This window comes from Labrus bergylta, chromosome 6 (assembly GCF_963930695.1).
Source record: "Labrus bergylta chromosome 6, fLabBer1.1, whole genome shotgun sequence".
In the NCBI taxonomy this organism is placed as follows: domain Eukaryota; kingdom Metazoa; phylum Chordata; class Actinopteri; order Labriformes; family Labridae; genus Labrus; species Labrus bergylta.
Genome location: NC_089200.1, coordinates 4,155,892 through 4,171,286, shown reverse-complemented (window position 1 = coordinate 4,171,286; position 15,395 = coordinate 4,155,892). Strand labels below are relative to the sequence as shown.

Here is a 15,395-nt window from a genome sequence, read left to right as displayed (position 1 = left end):
GTTTTGATTTTAACCTTATCCAATAATATAAATGGCAATCCAATGATTGCTTTTTCTGACCATTAGTGGTTCATCAACCAGCAGAGTGACACACAATGGATATTAAAAAAAAACAGCTGTGATGTATAAATGTTGTGATGTATAAAGATATGATTATGTAATAAGGACTTGTGGGATTACAGTCTGTGATCTATAGAAAAAGTCTTCCAATGCTTTTAGGTGTATCTTGAAAATGTTATTTATTAAATGTGTTTAATTCAGCCAATTCCTGAGACCAAGGTGAAAACAAAAAACTGGAGCAATTACAGATGCAATGCAAACTGTAAGCAGTAAGGTGGTTAGAAAAAGCACAATGGTTGTGTAAGCCTGAAGTGTGAAACAGCCAGCAAGGTCACAGTTGAGTGTGGAATGGAGTAATGACAGTGTTTCAGAGTTTTCACGCTGAGGTCTGTGACGCAGGTCAGGCCCCGTCTGCTCTTTGTCCCCCTGTCACGCCAGAGGAACTCATTTGTCCCCGGAGAAAGATGGATGAAGTGAGCCTGCAGGGGGGATTCTAACCACCTGTGTGTGTGTGTGTGTGTGTGTGTGTGTGTGTGTGTGTGTGTGTCTGTGTGTGTGTGTGTGTGTGTGTGTGTGTGTGTGTGTGTGTGTGTCTGAGGGGAAGTCGACGTTGTCCCACTGGCCTGTTTCCTCATTAGTGTCACAATCCTGCTCAGTGTGGACTTCCTTCCATGGACAGAAAGGTGACAAAGACACACATTCAGATAAAACTCAGAGTTTTCACAAGTCTGTTACTTAATCTGTTCACAACTGCACGCACACACAAAACACACACACACACACACACACACACATCCACGATGCACCTGCCGAGCCAAAGTTTGACGCATTTCTGGACACAAATCTGTCCTCTGGTAGTTTCCATCCTGCCTCTCAGTCAAAACAGGGACGCCCTGGAGTGCCAGCACTAAACTAACAGAGGAAAAACATCTCATATAAACCTGACATTGTCTTGTCCTACGTATATGAATTCATCATACCATCTTGTTGCAGGTGTTTCTATTATTTTGTCCGCCTCATATCAATAAAACGAAGGCTAAAACACAAACACCTCTCTGTATAACACAGTGTAATACAACAGCATCACGCATAGTCAACTCCAACAGTACACCATTGAGCTCAATAATAAACAATATAACCTTCATGAGGGTAGAATTATCACACAGCTGTTATATTAGATTAGAAGATTATCTTTGTGAGTGAACTTTCAAACACTTAGGAAACACATTTTTAGATTGGAAAGTTACTGTTTAAAAAACAAAAAGGAAGAGACTCCTTTTCCACCTTCAAAAGAGTGACGTGACCATGAGGCAGCATCACACGTCATAATTAACATAACAACAAGTACAAATAGTTCATTATCTTACTTAAGTAGAAATTTGGGGTATCTATACTTTACTGGAGTAATTATTTTTCAGCCGACTTCTTACTTCTACTCCTTACATTTTAAAAATCACCTCGTTACTCCTATTTCATTTTGGCTTGTCATCATTAAAAAAAAACAAAAAACAAACAAAAAAAAACCTATCCAGATAAATCGCGCCATCCGGATAGAGTGAATTTGATTGTGGTTGGATGAGAAGTATAAACATATATAATTTCTACACGCTGTAGCGCGGCCTAAACTTTTGTCCTTAATGGCATTTTTTCCCCTTACATTACTTTTACTTTTATACTTGAAGTAGTTTTGAAACCAGAACGTTTACACTTTGAGTAAAAAGCTTGAGTTGATACTTCAACTTCTACAGAAGTCTTTTTAAACCCTAGTATCTATACTTCTACCTGAGTAATAAATGTGAATACTTTTGACACCTCTGCATAACATGAATAAGAAGGAAACCTATAACAATTACGATCAATAAATTACGAGAAATTAAGAGCAAATGACGATTAAAAAAAGTGCAAATTTGTTCACAAATGAAGTGCAGAAGTTGTGAACACTGATAACAATTCAAAAACACAGGCACTGTTCAATGGTCTTGTGTTTTTAGGCGTTAAAGATAAAATCAAAGGCTTCAAGCGAAAATGAGATTTGCCAGTTTTAAATCTGTATTTTAAAGTCAAATGAATGATTAGAAAATGTATCAAAAATAATGATTAACATTTTTTTTTCTTCTAAATTGCAATAAACAAATTCAGCCCTTTGACCCCTTCCATTAAATCTTTTTGTTGTCCTTTAAATTGTTGAGATTCATCCACAAGAGGTTAAACTGGGTCCGTTGGTAAATTAGAACACACCTAAAATCATTTGGTTTCAACCCCACTGTGCAATAACTGGAAAAAGGTTGCTCTATCATTAGAGAATGAATAGCAGCAACAGCTATAAACTGAGTATGACCTCTGTTTTACATAACCCAGAATCAACATCACAGGGTGTTGCTATCTTTCATTCAGCTATTGTCAGTAAGCAGCAGCTACTTACTCACAGACATACTTACTTACAGGAACATTTAAAAGGTTGCCGATATGTAGTCAACAAAGTTTCCAGAAATCTAAAGTACCTGTCATGTATATGTAGTATAGCTCTCAAGATCTTGTCAAAGGCCAATAGGCTGAGCATTAGATATTCTGGGTCAGCTATCCTGTCCCATATTTCTCAACCAGAAAGTGTAACAAAAACTCAGGAGATGCAACTTAAGAAATCCTTCCCAAGTACACATGCTTCCTGAATCCACTCCTAACAAGGAGACCTTTTTTTGTTGCTACTCAAGCACGGTCAAACAACACAGACTGAGCTAAACACAAACACACAAATACTCTTGTGCTTGTTTAGCTCTCAAAGAGCAGTAACAGTAAATCAGAGGTGAAAATAAAGATATCACAGCCTTTCCCGTCAGCTGTATAAACAGTTCCCAGCATTGAAACCCAAACCTTCTCACCATCCAAGTTCCTTCCCTCTAAGGTTTCACCCCCTTATCCTGCCTGGTGACAAGACAAACTGCCGGGATACCTCCAGCTTTTTGGGGGATTTTTGTTGTTGTTGAAGAATGTATTAGAACGATGGACTTGTATTCAACTCTCCCACCCACCCCCAAAACATGAATACTCAAATTTTGCCCCCAAACATGGATACCAGAAAGTGTTTGAGATTGGAATGGGGTTACATTTATCTAATGCAATTTGCCCCCAAAGCCGGAAACCCCAATGTTGTACCATATGTGGACAATTGTGAACTGTTGGCGGACCTTTGATTGTTGTTGGAAAGTGTGTGAAAAAAAAAAAAAAAGAAATCGAGTCCAATTTGAGCCCCATACTACCTAAAATGAATTGTCCCTACTATCTGAAACTTTTAGATTATATAAGGATCAAACAAAACGCTATACCACAAAACCTGGATACCTGAATCTGTTTGATTGTGGTGTGAAAATGTTTGTAAATCATTGAATGTTGTCCCTGATTCCTGCTTTAAATCTCAATAAATGATGTAGGAGGAGGTTGTACCACTCTTGTATGTAAGTAATGTTTGGTGGTCTGCACAGTAGCCAAACTTATCTGGGAAATCCCATTTAGGTTGTAAAATATCTAAGAGCGGGAAGTAGTTCAGAGTTTAGGTAACACAGGACACCCGGGGACAGAAATTCCAGGAGACCTTTAACTGTAGCTGCCAACACAGAGAGAAACAAGGCCAAGAACATGATTCTCAATACACTTGTAGAAAGCAGAGAAGAGAGGAAAGAAAGAACAAGGAGGATTGTGGATGTAGAGAACATTGCATTGACCAGAATAGTGACAGTGTTGGAGGGAAAAGGAGGGAGCTGCTGCCATGGCAACAGCTGGTGTTGGCATTTTGTGGACGTGTACAGCAGAGTGTGAGGTGAGAGACAGAATAATAGGCTGGCAGATACTGTATCTGTGACATTTTACATATGCCAACCCAGCCATAATATCCCTCATTAAACTAACGTCTTATCGGGACCACGAGGCTGCCACTGGGCCGACATGAACTCACGGACAAAAGACGGTTTGTTGACCCAGAGGGAATACAGACGTTGTTGTGTCTCTCCCATGATTCCAGAGTGTCTTTAAAAGCATTACGAAATAACTGTCAAAGCAAATGCTCGAAGATAGGAAAAAACATAGAAGTGAGTGCTGCTCTGGGTCAAAAAACAAAATAAATATAGAAAAATCAGGTGCTCTTCAGGAACAGGGGACAGTAGTCGAATAGCTAATAAAAAAAGTTTGACTGTCCTGATTAGAAGAGAAAAAAAGAAGTGTGGAGAGGCAGTCTTAAACTGAATGTCCGAGGCACTCTGATAACATATAAATGCTTTATTTAACAGGGATTGTCAACGCGTTTCGACTCTACTGTCGACAGGACATGCAGATAGGAGTTTCATGCTTTAAGGAGGGTACAGGCACTTTCCAGTTTTTAACAAATAAAGTAAAATAATAAAATCAATGTTTAACAAATACATACAACCGTAAGCAGCAGTGTGTAATGGTATCAGGGTTGGTAATAATCCAGAAGTGCTCTCCTCACCCTTCTCTACCGAGCATAACTGAAAACAGTCCCTTATGAAACCTAATGAAAGCACATGGGTTTGGAGTTTTCCATTCTGCTACTGCAGAAACATGACAGAGCAACATGGCCGACTCAATAAATGAGACCGCTCTCAGATGGAAAACAGAAACAAAAGACTAATACTTTTTATTAGATTTAAAAAAATACTCGGAAAGTGAATATGATTTATACAATTTGATGATTGTAAGATTATAAAATGTTGCAGAATTTTACAATACAGCTGACATTTTCTACCTAGAGATCCATTATCTGTCACACTGGATCTTTAACGTTTGATATCTACTCTTGGAAATAGTTCTCTAATGAGCAGAACGCGAAAGAATCTACAAGACCTTTCAAGACTCAAAACCAGCCCTGATGTTACACAGTGTCCGACCAAGACTGGATTTTAACCTGCACTGCTCTTCAAATCCTTTCGACTATTCACCTGATGTGCATACAAACTCTAAAGGTTATGAGATGAACTGTGGTCACCATTGCAGATATTTGGATGATTTTGGAGTCATGCAAAGAGGAGATCTTAGTCAATGAATGGATGCACACACTGCATACATTCTTTGTGTGTATGTGTAGAGTGTTTGGAGTAACGGCACATAAAAAGCAGCACCGCTAAGAAATAGCTCTACAAAGCAGCCTCTGAAGCGATGTGCTTATATCCTGCAGCGTAAAGACATGACCTCCAGATGATCAACACATCTGAGGCGTTATATATTTTTATCACCTACAAAATACAAATGACTGACAGCACAGAGTTCCTCGAGGGTGTTTGGATAGATCACTGGATTGATGCAGTCAAAAACCCAATGAAAGCTAAGACTCTGTTAGTAATTATCAACCAGTTTTATGAAGTCATATAATACCAAATTGCACATTTTTCTTTTAAATTGCCTAGTTCTTTGAATTTCTTGTTTTTTAATTATTTATATTCTGTTAAAAAAAAAAAGATTGTTAATAGAAGCTAGTCAGTAAATGTGCTTTCTAGCGTACCCTTGCATCTGCCATGTTTCATTGTCAGCGGCCTGAGCTGCCCTTTTTTTGTACATTTTACGTTTGTGTTGGTTTGAACGGGAAACGATACTGTGGTCTAATTCAATCACTACAAGTTATATCTTTTTGGAATCAATTATGAAGAGCATACAGTAACATTTCTCTCTTATGGACACACTTCATTTCCCTATTTCCACTGCACCTAAAACACCTGCAGACGTTATAGCTTAATTTGGGTTTCTCTCTGTTCCTGTGCATTCTCCATGACTGTTGTTGGTAAAAGTTTACATCCTTCAAAATGAGTTTGAAGCTTTTATATTCAGGTGAGATTAACTCTCCAAACAAAGTAGAGGAAAACCAGAGCAGGCATCCGTTCAAAAGCAAAGTTAGTGTTTTATTTGGCAACTCATTTATCTGGTGTTGAAATATGAAAGGCAGCCAGGGGTACTAACCATCAAGATGGTGGTTGAACTCCTGGGTGGCTAGCTTTGGTTTGTTTAGTTGCAGCATTTATCCCTCACATAACTGTGGTTATCTGAAGATGAACGAGCACAATGAACATATCTACGAGCACTTTAGACACTGTCGACAGTTGTTTAGTGTCCTGTCAGAGGTTTTAGAATATCTAAGTACATTTATTTCTCCATCTCTTCGTCTTTAGTCCACTTTCCTGTCTTGCCTGCTTGATTTCTTCCACCGCACTTTTCTTGCATATTCTTCCTCTCTCCTCAAGGCAAGCCTTATCTCTCCTGCCCCCTCACCTCATCACTCCTCACCTCCTCCTCTCATCCCTCCTCCTGGTCTGTCTCGCTTGTCCTCCTCTCTGTGACCTCCTCAGCGCATTCCTGCACGCACTGGGGTCACCGTATGGAGTACAAGGTTGTATCGGATTTATTAAGTAACACGAGAGAGATAAAGAGATTGACGACGTTCTTTTCATTTATTGCACATTTGCTATGTTCTCTCAACTCTGCTGGCATCGAAAGGTACAAAGATGAAACAATATCTTGATGAAATTATGCAGGAAAGGTTATTCTCTTGTTCTGGACTGGAGCCCACAACAACAAACAGAATTTGTGGATTCGGTTTAGTTGATGTTATGCAACTGAGAATTTGGCAAAGGAGGGGACACTTTTATACCTTAAAAGCTGAGGTCAGTGTTTGTTTTGAGATTTCCCAGATTAGGTTATGCAGCTCATAAAAAAACGGTTCACTCCGCCAGCCCTCTCTTTCATATCAGTTTAGTTCAACCCGTGAAGGGTTGACACAAAAACGAAGGTTACTTCAGATTCAGTCTCTCAGGTGTCTGCGTCCTCGCGTCTTCCTTGTGGCGTTTCTTCGTCTCGAAAACCAATTTTAATCGTTGTTAAATTTCCGCCGGCTCCTCCGCAGCTGCTGCTAATGAAGGTTACAGAGACAGAGCCACCACACCCCCCCTCAGGTGTGTCATCAGTACTGACCCTGCTTCTCCTCCTACCAACCACGCCTACTGCTAAAAAGACCCTGAAGTGAATCCTCCTACAGCATTATAACAAGATCGAGAAGGAATGAGGTCTATGATCCGCCTGTAGAGAAGATGCACAATCTAAACACGCTTCAGTGGTCGACTTCAGTAAACTCTCAGATCAGGTCATATGAGGACTACGTCAACTACGTCACAATCGCACCCGATACCACTTTACGGCGGGCGTAAAGTGTGAAGCCTCTAAAATGTTGAGAAGCAATACGAGAGCCGAGATAAATCAGCATAAACGATGAAGACAAAAGAGCGGTTCAACCTTTGATATGAGTAATTTGATTAAACTTCTGAAGAAGCAGCACACAGCAGAGTTCTAAGAGTTTGCTATAGCTAGCAGCAGGAGTCAGACACAACCAACTTTGCAGAAAAAGCTGGAGGCGAAGTATGAAGTTCTGTCTGTTTGTTTGTGTGCCTGTTTGTCTTTTATAATCCATAAGTGTTATGCATTCCCTTTAGGTACAAAGAGAGTTTTGTCTCTAACACTGACACTGATTCTGAGGCCAAAGGGATGGTGATGCTGGAGCTGCAGAAGGTGACTGGAGGAGAGGCCAACAAGCGGGGGGCGGGGGGGGGGGGATATTGGGTTTCCCCCTGCCAGAAAGTTATGAAAGGCCCAGGCCAGCAGCAGTCTGGACAGCATTTTTGGACAAGACTGCAGATAAGCAAGCATCAACATCTCTGAGCAGTGCTCCAGTGGATAGATAGAGACAACAACTTCTCGGGAACACAGCCCACTGCAGTACTGAGGAGTTAACCAAGTGCGGTTTCCTGCTCTGACCTAAATGTCAAGGAGAAACCTTTCAGCAGCATGCAGTAGTGTGGAAAGCGAAAGACTTTTTAGCTCAATGACACATACTATTGTTGATGAGAGCAGGAGCACTGCTGATAATGTGAAGAACTTGCTTTTCAACAAAAAGTACCTTCCTCTTACTTTCCTCCTCACAGTCAGCACGAACGTATGACAACATAATATCTCAAGATTTCCTCTATTGTTCTGTGTAGTGTGGTTTAATGTTATATTAAAGGGAAATGTCTGACAGTGCCATGTTTGTTCTTAAAAGTGTTATAATGTCAGCAACACAACTATGATCTGAAGAAGACAGAAAGTGAGGAACCACACGTGATTAAAATAAAACTTACTTAAGTCATTTTGAGAACTGCATGACTTTAATACTTAGTACTTGTATTGGTACTTGGTATAGATGAGTACCCAAATTTAAGTTCCACTTGAACTTGTTTTGCAAAAAAGTGCATCTCTTATGACAGTCAATGAACATGCTAGTAGCTTTTTTGAAGCAGTTTTTGTTGTTGTGTTTAGAGCTAATTGCTGACTCGCTAACCCTGACAAAGACGAGTTGAAGAGAGAGAGAGAGCCTTGGCTTTTGTATGACCCTTACCATATGCATCTAATGGACAGTTTGCACAGGTTTTTTTTCTCCACATTGTCCAAATACCTCTCATCTATACTGTTATCTTATTGTTCAACGTTAACCAAACTGCAGCTCTGAGCTTTGAAATAACACATGTGGCTTCATGTGGGGGGACAATGTGATGGAGGGCCCCATACAAAAAACACCCACACAATGGAGAGGCACAATGGGATTTAGAAAAGCCAACTTGTTGACACCTCTCCATACTACAGAGCCGGAGAGTTCACTAGCCCTTTGCCTCACATACATCCTGTATGACAGCATTTCATCACTGAGGTCAACTTGATCAGGAAGCGGAGTCACACCTTTGTGGGGTTCTCACACAGCTGAATGCTGCAGAAATTGGACTGAATATTTCCTATGTTTAGACACACAACACACTCAACAGCTGCTTTGGATCAGAGGATCTGGATTATGTGGAAAACGTCCGCACATGTGCTAGCAGACCTCCCTAACCTGTTAGTGATTATGACTAACAGGAATGTTAAAAGACGCAGAAATATGAAGACCAATCAGGTCACAACAACCTGCTCAAGGGCCTGGCGGGAATTCTGCTGGAAGAACTTAATTCGTTTCCTTATAACCCCAAAGTTGAAGTTTTTGCAGCAGAACAAATGTTGGAGGCAATGTGATAAATCAATGGCAGATCACTTTCATGTATTCTGGGATTGCGCACAGGTCCAGCCATTTTGGGAGGAGGTTAGAGAAGTAATGAGTGTCATGTTTAGAATAAACGTGGACTGCTCTTTTATAAAACTATACCGAGGCAAAATCCCGGACAATCTCATGTCAGACGATAAATATCTCTTTAAGTCCTTCTGGTTGCAGCTAAGAAAGCAATCACACGGAAATGGCTGCAGGTAAAACCCCCCATCAAAGGATGATTGGTTAGCAGTAATCAACGAAATACACGGCATGAAGAGACCGACCTTCTCATTAAGGCTAAAGTTTGACCAATATATAAAAGTCTGGAAGAAATAGAATATGTACTGTACGGAAAGTAACTCTTCTTAAATGAAAAACCCTGATTTGTGTATTTTGACTAATGTTGATGCATGTTACCTTTTTTCTTTTCTTTCCTTTTTCATTCCCTTCTTTTCTTTTGTCTTGTTTTACTTAAACTTTACTTAATTATCAATAAAAAGAAAGTATCAAAACAAAAAAGAAATATGAAGACCGAAGTGTTGTTAAGTTTAAAAAATGCATAACCGCAACAACTATTTGAAAAATACTTGTAACTTCACTTTCAGTCAAACAAAAGACTGTCAGTCAGTGCTTGTGAAAATCTTGTACAAGGAAAGGTTAAGAGTCATGTAAGACTCATTTGACCTTTCTATCTACTATCTTACCATCATATCTTTTTACTCTACTTATTACCTGACCTACAGCACAAACAACGGTGGTGTCATATTTATGATTGCCGTCTCCTGTGAGAGAAAAAAATGTTTGAACAGTATTTTTCCTCCCTCGTGTGGGATCAGATAGTTTGGACTGAACAAGAAGAAGTGCAGAAAACAGATAATTACGCTCTTGCATGGCTTGGTGGATATTTCCACTCACCACTCAAAAGTGCAAGGTTTTTTGGGGTGTGACTTGACACAAGATAGTGTTGGTCCAGCACACACACACACACACACACACACACACCCTGAGTTTAATTAAAACACACAGCACTATTTAACTGGTTACCTTTAGAAACTATGCCACAGTATCTTTACCATTTTTCTTCTTCTTTTTTTCAGTGTTTACAAGGCATGGGGTAAGAACAGCAAGCACAATACTGATTCAAGCACATAGCACAAGCAAATCTATTGTTTTTTAACCCTATTTTAAAGCTAAAAGCTTGCATCCATTCGTTTTCCTACTGCAACCTTGGTTTGAAAGCTAAAGTTACACTCTGACGTACATTAGGAGCTTGCTGTTTTTATGCTGCCTTTGGCAAACGGATGGTTCGACCTCAATCAGTCAATCACTTTACTTGTCCCCGAAGGGTAGTAGGTCGCACAGCTGCGGAACACTAAAGTTTAACAAATATATAACATGAATATAAACTCTAAATCTAAACCTTTCAACAGTTACAACCAGCTGATGATGTCACAGCTTTGTTAAGGCCAAACACTGAGTGATTCAAAGTAATCTAATATTTACTTAACCTGTAAAATCCAATGTGTTATATGCACACTTATTAGTGTACCGTTTGGATTAAGGGGACAAATATTTGTTTCATATAACAGCTTTCTAAGGAATCCTTTAACTCTGCACTGACAACTTCTTCTGTGACCTTTCCTTGTTGGGCCTCTTGAGCAAAGCCATTATGATGATGATTATCATCATCTAACAGTTTCCATCACGAGTACAATGTGAGGTTTAGTATCTCTCCCAAGCACCCTGCTGAATAGCTGTGGATCAAATCCCTCAAACACACACACACACACTCATCCTGATACCACTCGTCAATAGTGTAAACTAAGTTATATGTTATGGTATCACTTAGGTTGGTAAAAAAAATAGTAAAGAAGACCCTGTGGTGGAAAGCATGTAAATAAATCAACTTTATTAAATCACTATCACTGCACCAAAATCAGGTCATTTGCCAAGAAGATTCACACACACACACACACACACACACACACACACACACACACACACACACAGGCGGTTAGAAACGTGCTTTTAGTCCAAAACCCAAGAACAGAAGAGCAGAAAATAAAATCAGCAGTACTCCTACTGACAGGGAAACAGAACAAAATACAATAAATAGTAATATGGCAAGCCGTTCAGGAAATTAATATACTGAATGAAACTTTGAATACATGGAATGAAACCATATATTCAGACTTCATTCCATATATTCAAGTTTTCATTCTATATATTCAAGTTTTCATTCCATATATTCAAGTTTTCATTCAATATATTCAAGTTTTCATTCAATATATTCAGAGTTTCATTCAATGTATTAATTTCCTGAACGACTTGCCATATAGTAAAGATTAAAAGTATATAAAACTAAATAATACCATATCTGTACAATAGAAGAGCTGTAAAGTTGCAAAGGTATCTCCAAGATGATGGTGTGTGCAGATATCTTCTTACAGTGTGGAATCAGAGACAGTCACCAGGTGCGTGTAGAAGAGTCACCTGAACAGACTACTGAGAAATCTGGAGCTGTCGTTTGCAGAGCGTCAGTGCACATGTGTTTTGTCTCATGACTAAGCAATGATTTGATACATCTCATTAGCGGAATTTAAAAACTGGCATCATATGCAGCTTTGACTCGATATTCATTTGTCGGCATGGAGACTTAAAGGGTTTCAATGTGTGTGTGGTGATACAGCTCTGCAGGTATTTACGTGTCATATCATTGTTGTCAGCGTGTGCATGTTTGTGCAGTGTGTGGGCTCAAGACAATGGCTCTTTGTCTCTCTCTGCTTCCTATTTTTCTCATGTGAGCTGACACACACATCCCCCACACACACTCACTCACACACTTCATCCACACACATAATGCCTCCTGGTTTCCGTCAAGTTACGACAGTATTGAGACAGCAAAACAGGAACAATCTGATCCTCCACTTCCTGCCTCAGTCTTCCTGCCCCCTCCCTCCCCCTCTACTCCTCTGTTGACGATAAAGCGAGAGAGAGAGACAAACAGAGGAATGAAAAGGAAAATAAAAACTCTAGGGGTGGAAAAAAAAAAAGCTGGAGAGACCGAGTATGAAGAGGTAGAGATAGAAACAGGTACAGGAAATGTTCACTGCATTCAACCAAACTCTTAACTTATTGAGATGAAGCATTAACTGTTGCAATCTTGAATCATTAGTTTGCCATGTGAGCAAATATGAAAGAAAAAATAAATATGAGCAAGAGGATTTCACAACTGAAAAACTAAAATCTGAGATAATGTGGTGATTTCTTTCTCAGTGTCATTTGAAACAACTTTTCAGCACAGGGCCACAGATGACAAGAAAACAGAGTATGTCAATTTTTGATGCTGTGGTAATATGATACAGAGAGAGACAAAGTTGTGGTCTTTAAACCTTAAGTATGATACATTTCTTGTCCATCTTCTGACAGCAGAAAAAGTGTACAGGATGAATTGAGGCTGTTCATGAAAACAGTGATGAAGTTCAGACGTTATCTTTAAAAATGCAAAGAAATAAAGTTTGTCTTTATGCATCAGTGACATCTTTGTTCGCTCTTGTGCAGAACAGTCATTGTGTGCAATATAGGGCTGGTTTACCAGAAACACACACACACACACACACACACACACACACACACACACACACACACATTCCCCCAATCTGTCAAGCACATGCACACACACACAAACTCAGAGCACCTGATGAGCTGCGGTTCTGAAGGAGGAAGTGAAAACTGAGTCCATCTGCTTTGACAGGAAGTTAACAGAAGCCACATACAGGCACACTGACGTCAATCAGAGCCACAGGAACACCTCCCCACATTACACACACACACACACACACACACACACACACGCTTTACTCACAATGATGTATAAGAATGCCACTCATCTTAATCATACACTTAAACAATCCCCAATTGCAAAATTGTAAACTAAAAAAATACAACCACACACCGAAACACTCCATTATACACACGTCAGTGTTTTTATAGGCTGCTTATACAAACCACAGACTTACACACACACACACACACACACACACACATCGTAGGTAGAACTTGTTGCTTTGTTCTGTTATGATTCCATGATAAAACTAATCACCTTCAAATACAGAAACGAGAATGTTTTCTCTAAAATGTGGTCGTATCCTGTAAAATACTGCAAACAAACTGAAAAAAGAAAACACACACACACACACACACACACACACATACACACACACACACACACACACACACACACACACACACACACACACACTCTCCGGCTGTAAGACACATTTTAAGACTCGTGGGGACTCGTTTCAGTCCGTAGACTGACTGAAGCTTCTTTATCGTCTCTCATCTTAGATGTCATATCTGACCCGAGTTGGTTTCACACAAAACAAGTTTATCTTTCAGTGGTTATCTACACTCAGTTCTTAGTTTCATTGTGTGTGTCTCCTTACATAACACATGTCACTGTTTTTCTAGTGTTCTGCCTCCACTGTGGGAACTAAGACTGTAGTGGTAAAGTGCAAAAACCTGCACTAAGACACTACCATGTGTGCAATTTATTTTTGTATGTAATCGTATTCATTCCTACTCAAAACATACATGTGGTCACTACATTTTAAAAGAAAGAAAGAAAGAAAGAAAGATTATGATTCATGTCATACTGCGTTTGGAGCCCCCCCAAGACTCAGTTCAGAAAGAGATTAAAAGCTGTTTTTTTAGCACAGATATACAAACTGTGGGTACCATTTTATGACCCATGCATGTGTTTTTGCATTGCAAAGCCGTAACCTATGGGGCTATTATTGTGGCAAAACTATTTGAATATGCACACACAGATCCACAAATGTGTAAAAAGATCCACAAATGTGTAAACTAATCTGCAAATATGTAGACCAATTTCAAATTCTTGACTTATTTATTAATGGCAGTGAACTTTTTCAGCTGTAAATCCTGAAAATACAATACAAATGACACTTCTGCAACACTCCTGCCATGCAAGATCCACAAATGAGAAAAACATATCTTCAAATGTGTGTCTGACGATCTGCAAACACGTTAGTGGGGTTTGTTGACCTGAGCTCAGGCTCACAGGCTGACTGTCCGCGGTAGCACCCAGTGAGTTCAAGACGGACATTACTGAGCTGGATGTCATGGGTGCAGTTTTACTGAGGAGGCTACGATGGAGGGTCCGTTATGTAGTTTGTGTTTTTGAAATGTGTTTCCTGTACAGTGCGGGCAAAGCGGTACGCAGCCTGGCAGCCTAGAAGTTGAAAAAGTTCACTGCCATTTATAAATAAGTAAATATTTTGAAATTGGTCTACATATTTGCAGATTAGTTTACGCATTTGTGGCTCTGTGTACGCATATTCAAATAGTTTTGCCACAATAACAGCTCCATAGTAACCCCAAACGCAACTTTGTGTGCACGGCACAGATTTGTAAACGGTGGAATTTTGATAGCAAATCTTACCTGAGCCTTGTAAAGCATCATAGAAAAGTTTATACATTATTTAAAAAAAATAATAATTTACAACATGAAAACAATATTTAGTATTTGAAAACATTACACCTCATCACAGTCACTTGTGTTTTTCAAATGGAGGAGGATACAAGATGAGCTACTGTATCTTTTGATCTGCCAGGAGGAGAGGGTTGCTATGACAACCCCGTATCTCAAAGTGGAGAATCCAATCATTTAATATTTTGAAATTGACCAAAAAGGATGGTCTCCTTTTTTAAAAGTAGATACAATCTCAACAAGTTGTCGCCTTTTATGTCCATGTTATAACCTTGTGAGTAAAAGAAGAGTTTCCGTAATTAATCCAGCAGGTACAGAGTAAGAGCGTCATTCAGTTGTATTTGTGTCCGCCTGATGAATAAATGTCTAATATTCACTCTATCACATCAGTCTGTTTCTTTGGCAGCAGAATGCTCCAAAGTGTTCATCAACTCACCGTGCCTGCTCTGAGCAGATGGTGTAATCAGGGTATTTTTAGGGGAGTTTCAGCTCGCTGCTCAGGCCCAAAACAACGCAATACGAGTTGTGAGAGTGGACCAAGACAGCAGAGTAGCAGTCACACAGATAAACAACAAACTCAAAGTTCTAAAGCTCAGTACACACTGTCTGTCACTGCCTAATACAAGCACACACACACACACACACACACACACACACACGCACACACAGCTTGCTAAAATAAAACCTGATGAAAGAAAAAAAGGGAGCATTGTCGCT

At 39.6% G+C, this 15,395-nt stretch overlaps 1 protein-coding gene across 3 annotated transcripts in view; it reads right to left on the bottom strand.

Annotated features, from left to right (window-relative positions):
• The window catches only part of pde4ba (phosphodiesterase 4B, cAMP-specific a), a 193,066-nt gene that overhangs the window by 41,436 nt on the left and 136,235 nt on the right, over positions 1-15,395 (bottom strand). The gene's annotated exons all lie outside the window — the stretch shown is intronic.